Source organism: Cylas formicarius, unplaced genomic scaffold (genome assembly GCF_029955315.1).
Source record: "Cylas formicarius isolate icCylForm1 unplaced genomic scaffold, icCylForm1.1 PGA_scaffold_7__23_contigs__length_41026272, whole genome shotgun sequence".
In the NCBI taxonomy this organism is placed as follows: domain Eukaryota; kingdom Metazoa; phylum Arthropoda; class Insecta; order Coleoptera; family Brentidae; genus Cylas; species Cylas formicarius.
In genome coordinates this window covers 40,121,292-40,134,146 of record NW_026844352.1, presented here as the reverse complement: position 1 = coordinate 40,134,146, position 12,855 = coordinate 40,121,292, and positions in this window count along the sequence as shown.

The window sequence follows — 12,855 nt, the reverse complement described above, 5'->3', positions numbered from 1 at the left end:
GCTCCATGACCTCTTGCGTTTAACATTGTTGTATACAACCCATTTTTCGTCCCCAGTAATAATCCGCTTCAAAAATGGATCATTTTCTTGACGTTTGAGGAGCGAATCACACACGTCAACGCGACGACACAAATTTCGCTCCGTAAGGACATGGGGCACCCACACATCGAGCTTCGAGGTTAAGCCCATGCCTTTCAAATGGCCATAAACAGTCGAATTCGACAAATTTAATCTCTCACCGATCTCTCGTGTGGTTATTCGCCGATTCGCATCAACTAATGCCTTTATCGCATCTTTGTCAGCTTCGACCGGCCTTCCAGACCGTAGTGCATCTTCGACATCAAAATTGCCGGATCGAAATTTTGCAAACCAGTTCTGGCACTGGCGTACTGTTAACACGCCTTCTCCATACACATCCGTCAATTTTTTTCTCGCTTGGACAGCATTTTTACCACGTCAGTTTCGTTTCCCACGAATCCGAGCCACTTCGGACATTTCCGGGTTTTACCGCACGGGTTTACGAGCAATCGGACGTTTTCGGAGATATTTCCAACGCTTTGAATTTTGACGTTTGCCAATTCTGACCGCCATGTCAGTGAATGTATTCGTGTTTTGCGAAGATGTACCCAAAAACCAACGGTCGTAGAAAAAGTATAGTATGCAACTTTTTAACTCACTCGTTTATTAAACACTCGCTCCGCTTGTGTCAAATAAACTCGTGAGTCAAATGCCGTTTACCGCACTTGTTGAATAATATACTATTAGTATCTTTCCTAACAAAACCACAAATAATTAAATTCTAAGCAAAGCACGGACCTGTTCGGCCATATTTCATTCTTACAGCTTGCCCGGGTCTTTCCTGAATTCGTATCAGTTAGTCACTTTCTTATATCTATGAACAGACTTTACATTTCATTTTAAATCTTATCCATTTGGAAAATCCCAGCAATAAACTAATGAATGGGTCAAAAATATGTGATTTTATGCTGGAAAAATAGAAAATGTTCACTTTATCTACAACACCTAAGACTATCTACTAAAGTTCATTTTATGCGAAATATGTAATTTTTTATATCTTTTATCTAATTATTTCATTCTAAAACGGGTACATCCAAAATATTGGGTTGATATTCCTAATAATAAAAAAGATGTTTTTTACATGAAATCCTAACTTTACTGATAAGTAATACGTATGAACACTCTGAAAGTTAATGGAACCAGCTGACCCCGCGGATATAGCTTGAGGTTGGTACAAAACACCCCGCGTTTCGCCGAATTTTAATAAGTATTCGCCCCAGACTCGCCAATTTTATTAAAAAAAAAAAAAAAAAAAAAAAAAAAAACGAGATGGAAGTTGCGAAAAACCCCTTCCTAGCGAGACAACAAAATCCGGCTGCACTCTCACGCTCATAATTTTTGTACTGCGGGGGTAATTCCTGTACTTTTCGCTTTTATTCTCATACACAGCGCGCGCTAATACGCGGCCGTATATAATTCGGGCCGGTTCATTCGGTAATAAAGATGGAATAATAATGACCGACTTTCAGCGGCAACTCGGCATAGCTTACTGATACATTTACGGCTTTAATGCTTTAACGGACAGAGGGTTAACAATACGAGGGTAGGTTGATAAGGGCCTGACGCAGAAATGGCAGCGGCATTCAATAATGCATAGTAATTCCAAAAGCAATTAAAATAAGTGCCAAGGCAGTCAACATAACTGACGGCAGTCAACATAACTGACGGCAGTCAACTTAAAAAGAATCCTATGTCAACTACGAAGCGCAACCACTAAATCTTCTGTTAAAGATTTGTCTCCATTAAAATCGGAGAAAACATGCGCTACACCTCAAGATTCTCAAACCAGGATTATATTTTACACCCACTGTACCTTCGTTTCATTCAAGACTGACAGACCATTACATTAGATCCAAACAAAATATTGATTGGTCCCGACTCAGGGTCCCAGTTTAAAACACAACCTTACATTCACAACATCACTGACCACACATCAAAAGTAATTAAGAAATATAATGTTAATGGCCGATGAGTGATGCATTACATATAGGTTAAAATTTAAATCAGAACAAACAATTCCAAGTGGATAAGGATTTTTTGACAGTACCGTGGAAGTTATGACTGCTACGAAAGGATCTGTTCAGGAGACCGATAAGAAAAAGCAATTGTTATCCTTCTACTGATGAAGTTCCATGTTCTGCCCTTTTCCTAATCCGTTGAAATCCCAAATTTCCTGAAATTCCTGCGACCTCCCAAAACCATTTGAAAGATACAGGTTTTTGTGGTCTGTTCATAGATATAAGAAAGTGACCAATTGCTTTTGAATGGGATTATCCAAGGGTGGCCATTAACATACAATGCAACAAGGTTATCACCTAAAGCTTCGGAATTTAAATTCAAATAAAATTGCGGTCCGTAATAGAAAATAATTTTATACCTACCTGTGTTTAATATTCTTTGGTTTGGTGTGCTACTTAGTTTAAGTTTATTAGTAATCATTCTTGTTTCGTGTGAAATACAGCGTGTGTTGAATCGTGTGCGAATTATGCAAAATATGTGCGAGTCTAGTGTAGCTCCCAAATGTAGAAAACACTATTCTATTGACACTAAGGAGGTTATAAACAATTTTTATTTGACTCCCATTGAACGTGGTGCCAGCAATCAAGCATCTTTTGAAGAAACGGCCACTTCAACTGTATGAAAATTGTGAATAATCCCATTTCAGCGAGGAAAAAAAGAAGCGATGCTGACATCTTCGCGAGTGTAGATGAAAGTCATCAAGATATAATACGGCGTAAACTTTACCAGTTATACGAAGAACAAAGCGTGCCTACATTAGATATCTTAATTAGGAGGCTTGAAAAAGATGAAACCGGTGTTAAATGTGGCGGAACTACCTTATGGAAGTGTATTCAACACATGGGTTTTAGATTTTAAAAAATTGACAAAAGGCCAGTTTTAATGGAATCTTTTAGAAGTCGGAAATGACGACTGGAATATCTAGAAAAAATTAGGATTTCCAGAGAACAAGAAAGGCCAATTATTTACTTGGATGAAACCTAGTTGGGTTGACATAACTCATAAGTGTAAAACAAAAGCGCCATCAAAAAGAGGTTAAGGAATAACTATTTTGCATGCTGGCTTTAAATATGGTTGGATTCCAAATGGACTTTTTCTGTCTGCGAGAAATATTAAAGATTCTTCTCTGGATTACCATGAAGACACCACCGCTGATTTATTTGAAAGTTGGTTTAAAAACAAACTAGTTCCAAACATTCCTCCTAATAGCGTCATGGTAATTGACAATGCAAATTATCACAGTAGACAGTTGACTAAAACCCCTTCCTCATGTAACACAAAAGCAACAATCCAAAACTACATGTATAATAACGACATTTATTTTCACGAAGATTAGACCAAAAAGCAATGAATTGAGGTTGAACTGAGGTGGCTTTTACTTGATGAAAACCTATTTATCAAAATAAATAAGAACTAAAAGTTCGGATTTTCACGAAATTATATATTTTGACATGACAATTGTTTCGACAATTGTCATGTCAAATTTGATAAACACACGGTGTTGTCCAAACAATTGTCATGTCAAAATATATAATTTCGTGAACTTTTGGTTCTTATTTATTTTGATTAATTGAGGTTCTACTAGTACTTGCCTCAATTTGGTATATTTTATTTTTTTTAATTTGACCAGCTTTGTAGTTCTTATAGTTACCAAGATAGCCATATTGGCCCATGACAATTGGTACACCCTGTATAATTAATCTCAACTTTCGTTTATCTGAGATCAGTTATAAAAAAATATGTATATGTTTAGAATTCTTATTTTATAGTAGTACAAATAATGAAGTTGTGTTTCATTTCGCAATTGTATTTTTTATACTGAAATTTAGAAGGTAAAATTAGTTAGTAAAATTAGTCCATTTCCGCAAAAAAAAATCTAAATAAAAGATGTATTATTAGGCGACTCCAAGAAAAAAAATTATTCTCTTAGTAAGCCCCAAAATATGTCGGAAATTTTCCTGAAGAACATATTCGTTTTGCGGCAGGAAAGCAATTCAAATCTAAAGATGCTCAGTTTATCGTAGACTTTTTAGGAAAACATCCGGAACATGCTAAAAATATAAAAGCTTAGAGAAGCCCAAACAACAGCGTATTAGAAGGAATATAATTTTATTCGAGATGTAACTGCAGGAATTGGCAGTGAATGCTTCCCAATTATTATCAGGTTCAAAAAAATAACGAATAAATAAATAAAAATATTTAATCTTAATTGCTTATGAAATTCTACAAAAATAATTGCAGAAAGAGCGATTGTCAAAGGCTCGTTTTTGTTGAACACCCTGTCTCGTTTTCTTACTGTTTCACAAAAAATATGTTTTCATAAAATTCAAGGCGAAAAATTTAAATGAGATTTAATCAAAGTTATATGCATATCAAAACAACGCACTATATTTTTGGGTTGCCCTGTATATGGTTTAAATAATGTGAAGTCATATTTTTTTTTTGTAATTTAAGACGTATAAAACTCGTTTCTAGCTTTTCCAGATTAAAAGTTTCAACTAAAAAAGGTACAGGTTTTTACTTGCATTGTCCACTTTACGAACATTAACTCCAAATCCTATTCCGCCGACATAATACTGAAATGCCGAATAGTAGGCGTATTACCATTAGTCTGCATCAATTAAGAATATAATCGAATAAACGTATTTGGGAGGCCTTTGAAATCCCAAGACGAACCAATTATTCCAATTACTGTCAATCAGTGTGATGCATTCTATATGGGTTCTATATCTGCCTGTCTATTCGAAAGCTAGTGCGATAAAACGTTAAAAAGTTAAATTTGCGCAATTTCAAAGTTTCACAATTTATGTTAAGTGGTCTGTGTATGAATGTATGAATATTCGAAGGTCTGTAGTTGCCCTTCAGATCTATTGAACTGTGAAACTTAGTGTGGCCTTAGTGAAAAAAATCAAAAGAGAAACTCATTTTTAATTTTGAAAAAATTATATTTTTGTGGTAAAAGAGTAATATCTATTATCCAAACGAAACTTGGGAGATGTCGCTGTCATAACTTTTTCGAGGAAGCACTTTCCACTGGAAAATTGAAAATAGTTACTCACATCGGTAGCGCAAATGCCATCGGATCGGATCGGAGGAGACAGAATGTGGGAACATATAAGAAGACACTCAGTGAAGCCTAAAAGAAAGTCTGGACCTCAAAGGATGTTCATGAATAATATCGGCAGATAGTAGTAAGGAAATTATAGTGAGCATTAATGTTTATCAAAATCAAAGGACCTATTAACGTAGTATGGTCTGTTCATAGATATAAGAAAGTGACCAATTGCTTTTGGATGGGATTATCCAAGATTATTACCTAAAGTTTCGGAATTTAAATCAGGTAAAATTGTGGTCCGTAATAGAAAATAATTAAACTTAGTTTAAGTTTATTAGTAAATCATTCTTATTTCGTCTGTAATACGGCGTGTGTTGAATCGTGTGCTAATTATGCAAAATATGTGCGAGTCTAGTGTATCTCAGGAGACGCTCCCGCCCAAATGTAGAAAACACTATTCTATTGAGACTAAGGAAATTATAAACAATGTTTATTTGACTTTCATTAAACGTGGTGCCAGCAAGCAAGCATCTTTAGTAGAAACGGCCACATTGACGAAAATTCCAACATCATCTGTATGGATAATTGTGAATAATCCCATTTCAGCGAGGAAAAAAAGGAAGCGATGCTGACCTTATGGAAGTGTATTCAACACATGGGTTTTAGATTTAAAAAAATTTGACAAAAGGCAAGTTTTAATGCAATCTTTTAGAATTGGGAAATGGCGACTGGAATATCTAGAAAAAATTAGGATCTCCAGAGAACAACAAAGGCCAATTATTTACTTAAATGAAACCTGGTTCGATACTTATGATATCCCAGAAAAGGGTTGGTTTGACTCAACTGATAAGTGTAAAACAAACGCAAAACAAAAAGAGGTAAAAGAATAACTAATTTGCATGCTGGCTCCAAAAACTGTTGGATTCCAAATGGACTTTCTCTGTCTGCAAAAAATATTAAAGATTCTTCTCTGGATTACCATGAAGACACCACCGCTTATTCATTTGAAAGTGGGTTTAAAAACAAACTAATTTTAAACATTCCTCCTAATAGCGTAATTGTAATGGACAATGCAAGTTATCACATTAGACAGTTGACTAAGACCCCTTAATCATGTGGCACAAAGGCAACAAACCAAAACTACATGTATAATAACGACATTTATTTTCACGAAGATTATACCAAAAAGCAATTAATTGACGCTTGAACCTACAAAAGGAATACGTCTGTGATAATTATGCAAAAAATCTAGGGCATACAGTTTTAAGGCTTCCACCTTACCACTGCATATTTAATCCCATTGAACATGTTTGGCACCAACTGAAATCTGCCATTCGTCGTAACAATGTTTTCCCCTTGTTAACTTCAATGTCCTCAAACTAATAGAAACCGAAGTTTTTAACATCCCTCCACAAAGTTGGGCAAACTCTGTTAAACATATAGAAAAAACAGAACAATCGTATATCCATATAACAGGCGATGGTAGCGATAGTGATACTGATATATTATATGAATAATTTTAAGTATTTTAAGTAGGTAATAAAAATGATTTGTAATTTTATTTTTCACTTAAACATAAATAAATAAATATTGTTTAGTATCTTTCCTAACAAAACCTCAAATAATTAAATTCCAAGCAAAGTACGGACCTGTTGCCCTGTTGCCCGGGTCTTTCCTTAATTCGTATCAGTTAGTCACTTTCTTATATTTGTGAACAGACTTTACCACTAACGCTGCTGTAATACTTTTTACAAAACTTCTGGATTCCTGCTGCGCCGGTTTTTGCTTAGTCGAACTTGCTGACGTTTCGCCAATCATCCTGCTGGCTTCTTCAGAGCTTAACTGAAACTGGCCAGAATTTTTATATGTACCTGCTTATAGATACACAAATCACAATCTTATTCAAATACTTGTAACTATTGATACAAGTGTTGATTTGACAATTTCAACTTTAAAACACACCTGGGACATCCTGTATATAGTTGGGCACACGAATTTAGGGACACCGATTGCGAGAATTGCGATTTAACGGGCGGGAACAAAGGCTCCGCGAAGAATACGGAAGGGACCACCGCAGAGGGCAATAAGCGACGAGGCGTTATTTATCGACGAAATACGAGCGCAAATCCGATTTATGCGAATGTTTTCAACAATCGCTAATTGTGTTTACCGCCTCCCGGCCATGTACGTATTGCGAGGATCGGAGCGGAACTTCCGAGACGGGTGCCGAATGCGAAAGCAGCCGAAGTCTTCCGCGGACCGCAATTTTTCTTTGGCTAATTTTACGATTTGTATTCGAGGACGTCTTTCTCTCTTTCGGACAGATTTATGGGAGCGCCGATACACTCTCCTTTGTGTTTTTAACTACGTTCGATATCGAGTGTCTGTTATGCGAGGACTGTTTTCCGCGATTGGTTTGGGCAGACAGCGGACCGGACCAAACAATCTGCTTTTTTTTTTTTTGAAAATGTCTCGATAAAATCATTCGGAATGAAGAAGGTTTCGAGAATTTGGTATGTATGGTAGGGACAACATTTTTTTTCTATTGATCTCATTATTGCGTCAAAACGGCCAAGCGATTGAGGTAAAAATATTTATCTGAACATGTTTTCTTATAAAAAAGCCCATATTGAAAATTTTTATCGGACGTTTGCTACGAAAACACTGAAATAAAATACGGATTTTAGTTTACCTTGTTAAATATTTGATCAAAAAGTCAGAATTCTTGATATGTTATTAAGAAATTCCGACTTTTTATCAGAAATTCTAACCTGTTTCTCAGAAATTCTGACTTAAGTGAGAAATTTTGAAGTTTCTCAGAAATTTTGACATAAGTCATAAATTTTCACTTTTTTCCAAGACAATCTGACCCAAGTTATCGAATTTTGACTTGTTTCTCAGAAATTCTGATTTATTTCTCAGAAATTCTGAGTTGTTTGACAAAAATCCTGACTTTTTCTCAGAAACTTCTGATTTGTTTCTCAAAACTTCTGATCTTTTCTTAGAAAGTATGACTTGTTTCTCAGAAATTCTGGTTTATTTCTCAGAAATTCTAAGTAGTTTTATAAAAATCAGGACTTTTTCTCAGAAACTTCTGATTTTTTCTCAAAACTTCTAAAATTTTCTTTGGAAATATGACCTAATTCTCAGAAATTCTTACTTAAATTGGAAATATACATGTATCTAAGAAATTCTGACTTGTTTTTTAGAAATTCTTATATTTTCTGAGACAGTCCTAATTTATTTTTCAGAAATTCTGACGTAAGTCAGATATTTTCACTTTTTTCCAAAACAATCTGACACATGTCACGGAATTTTGACTTGTTTCTCGGAAATTCTAATTGATTTCTCAGAAATTCTGAGTAGTTTTACAAAAATCCTGAGTTTTTCTCGGAGGACTTTTGACTTTTTTCTCAAAACTTCTGACCTTTTCTTAGGAAGTATGACTTATTTCTTTGAAATTCTGACTTAAATTGGAAATTTACATGTATCTCAGAAATTCTGACTTATTTTTTAGAAATTCTTACATTTTCTGAGACAGTTCTGATATGTTTCTCAGAAATTCTGGCTTGTGTGAAGTTGTAACTTTAGTCAGAAAGTTTGACTTATATTTTTAAAAAATTTTGACTTGTTTCTCAAATATTGAGACTTATTTGTCAGAATTTGAGACTTAAGTAAGAAAAACTGCGGCTTTATTTTTAACAATATTAATAATGATATAGTACCAACAATTGAAATGATCGTAAGCTATCGTCTACAATTAGTTTATTATATACCGAATGTCCCAAAATTACGTTGGAATATCTCCAAAATTACATAATTATTTTTTTTTAAATGTCCAATAACATCCCTCTCCTCCCCCCCCCTCGCTCGCCCGCGACTCGTGACTAAAGTGCCTAGCAGTTGTGTTTATTCGAAATTTAAGGCTATTTTATGAGTTTTTGGACGCCCCGTATATAAAACACACTTATTTTTCCCGTTTCCCTCACTTCAAAGACTCCGCGTCTCATTCTATGGAAGCCATTACGCGATTTTTAATGGGCCGCAGGAACGATTTGACTAATTCCCGTAATTTCCCAATTCCATTATAGCCGAAACCCTTTTTCAAAATTTCATAAAGGTTTTAATTGCCCGACCGAAAAAGGTTCTCGGTTTCCGGGGTAGCGTCTGGAAAATAAATTTTCGGCGGCCATAATTAGCGTAGACTTTAAGAAGCGAGAAATAAAGAAAACCACAGAATAAAATTGAGTTCGGGATTAGTTTTTTGATATAAATATCGCATTTTCTTCTCCAATTCCGATCCGATCAAAAATCGATGAAAAAGAAATTTTGCTAGGAAAACTTAAAACTAAGGTGTGACTCAATTAATTTTATGCGTTTGACGGTTCAGTTCCTATTTTCCGTCATAAAAAACGCCGGATGTAGTTTACTGTTTAAGTCTGAGGAAGGGGCTATAGTCAACTGTCTACTGTGATAACTTTCAAAATAAATCAGCAGTGGTGTCTTCATGGTAATCCAGAGAAGAATCTTTAATATTTTTCGCAGACAGAGAAAGTCAATTTTTAATCCAACCATCTTTAGAGCCAGCCTCTTTTTGATGGCGCGTTTGTTTTACATTTATCAGTTGAGTAAACCCAACCCTTTTCCGGGGTATCATAAAAGTCGAATCAGGTTTCATCCAAGTAAATAATTGGCCGTATTTTATCTTGATCACTTTGATCTACACTCGAGAAAATGTCAGCATCGCTTCTTTTTTTCCTCGCTGAAATGGGATTATTCACAATTTTCCATACAGTTTATGTTTTAATTTTCGTCAATGTAGCCGTTTCTTCTAAATATGCTTGCTTGTTGGCACCACGTTCAATGAGAGTTAAATAAACATTGTTTATAACTTACTTAGTCTTAATATTAGGTTGTTCGGAAAGTCATTTCGTTTTTTTTGGGGAACATGAAAGACAGTTATATATTGGCCATTCTGGTCCAACACCTTTTGACATCTTTCTGGCAGTAACATAATTCCCCTCTCATAAAAGTTTTGGTCCTTGCTGGCAAAAAACTGGTTCAGGTGGTTTTTAACATCTTCATTTGAGGTAAGGGTTTTGCCATCCAAAAAATTTTGCAGGGACCGGAACAAATAGTAGTCGGAAGGCGCCAGATCTGGGAATATGGTGGATGTTGCAGTACGTCCCATTCAAGCTGTAAAAGTTTTTGGCGAGTGACCAAACTTGTGTGAGGTCTCGTATTATCCTGGTGGAACAGTTCACCCTTCCTATTGATTAATTCGGGCCTCTTCTCTTTAAGTGAATCATTCAATTTGTCCAGTTGATGATAATAGACTTCTGAATTAATCGTTGTATTGTCCGGCGAAAGCTCAAAAAAAACGATTCCTTTGACATCCCACCAAACGTAGAGCATCACCTTTTTTTGGTGAATGTTGGCTATTGACACGCTTTGAGCCGGTTCATCTTTTCCGCTCCATGACCTCTTGCGTTTAACATTGTTGTATACAACCCATTTTTCGTCCCCAGTAATAATCCGCTTCAAAAATGGATCATTTTCTTGACGTTTGAGGAACGAATCACACAACGCGACGACACAAATTTCGCTCTGTAAGGACATGGGGCACCCACACATCGAGCTTCGAAGTTAAGCCCATGCCTTTCAAATGGCCATAAACAGTCGAATTCGACAAATTTAATCTCTCATCGATCTCTCGTGTGGTTATTCGCCGATTTGCATCAACTAATGCCTTTATCGCATCTTTGTCAGTTTCGACCGGCCTTCCAGACCGTGGTGCATCTTCGACATCAAAATTGCCGGATCGAAATTTTGCAAACCAGTTCTGGCACTGGCGTACTGTTAACACGCCTTCTCCATACACATCCTTCAATTTTTTTCTCGCTTGGACAGCATTTTTACCTTTTCTGAAGTAAAAAAGGGCACCATATTTAAAAGGGCACCAACCAAAAACTACTGCGTAGAATTAATAGAACTTTTTCACACACAAGCCTTGCAATATCAGCTCTCAAGACATGGTTATGCGGCTTAAGTGTGAAGTTGGTTTCGAAAAAACGTAATCAAGTCCTCTGACGGGAAAAAACGAAATGACTTTCCGAACAACCTTATAGAATAGTATTTTCTACATTTGGGCGGGAGCATCTCCTGAGACACACTAGACTCTCACATATTTTGCATAATTCGCACACGATTCAACACACACTGTATTACACACGAAATAAGAATGATTACTAATAAACTTGAACTAAGTAGTATACCAAACCAAAGAATATTAAACACAGGGAGGTATAAAATTATTTTCTATTACGGACCACAATTTTACCTGAATTTAAATTCCGAAACTTTAGGTAGTAATCTTGTTGCATTGTATGTTAATGACCGACCACCCTTGGATAATCCCATTCAAAAGCAATTGGCCACTTTCTTATATCTATGAACAGACGCTACAGATCTACAGATCTACTAATAGAATCCAGAAGATTAGCATATACATTATTTTTTGTATTGTATTTGTATTTCTTCCAACATATTCCCTAATTAACTACTACGTCTATTATTATTGAATGTGGATCTTTCTTCTCGTGTTATTGAATAATAAATTGTCTCAAAATTTATTTTGCGTAATAAAACATCGTTTACTGATTTGGACACTTAACAATAAAAATTATGTTTAAATTGATTCTAGTAGATGTCCTTTGTAATATGACGTGATAAGAATCACTGGAAGCCACTATTTAAAAACATGAACATACTAACTCTCCCTTCAATTTTTATGTATCAGTGCATAATGTATGTCCATGAATATGAAAAAATAAAGAATTCCGACTTTCACATGTATGATACTTACGAGGGCAGCGCCAAAATTTCCCGGCCTGAATATGAAAGAAACAAACTAGAGTAACAATGTTTTATTATTTTTCAATATAATCCCCCTTAACTTGGACACACTTATTACATCTCTTTATTAACAACTCAATCTCTTTAAAAAATATATTCTTTTGGTTTGTCTGCAAAATGATCTAAAACAGCCTCTTTTAACTCAACTTCGTCGTTAAACCGCCGTCCACGTAAGTCCTTTTTCAAATATCCACACCAATAATAGTCGCTGGGGGCCATATCTGGACTATAGGGAGGATGATCTATCTGTTGGAACCCACACTCTAAAATGGCCGCGTGTGCAACACCAGCAGTATTGACAGGTGCATTATCGTCCAAAATACGCACGCCTCTTGGCAGTTTTCCTCGACGTTTTACACGTATGCAGTCTCGCAATTTATGTAATAATGTTGCGTAATTAACAGTGAGAATTCCTTCACAATCCCAAAAGATCGTGGCCATCACCTTTTTTGTTGACTGGCAGACTCTTCATTTTCTGGGAGATGCTTCACCCTTACGACGCCACTTCATTGATTCTTTTTTCGATAGAGGGTCATAATAGAGAACCATAGTTTCATCTCCTGTCACAATAGTAGTAGGTAAACAAAACTCATCGTCCATATTGGTATTAAACTGTATAACAAAATACCGGCAACTCTCAAAAACAATTGTTCCCCGTTTCAATTTAAAAAAAATATTAAAAACATTTTAAGAGAAGAATGCTATTATACGTGACCTCTGAATTTTAGTATGTATGTTGTATATTTACTTCTGATGCTCATCCTGACAACTTTAAATGTATCGTTTGT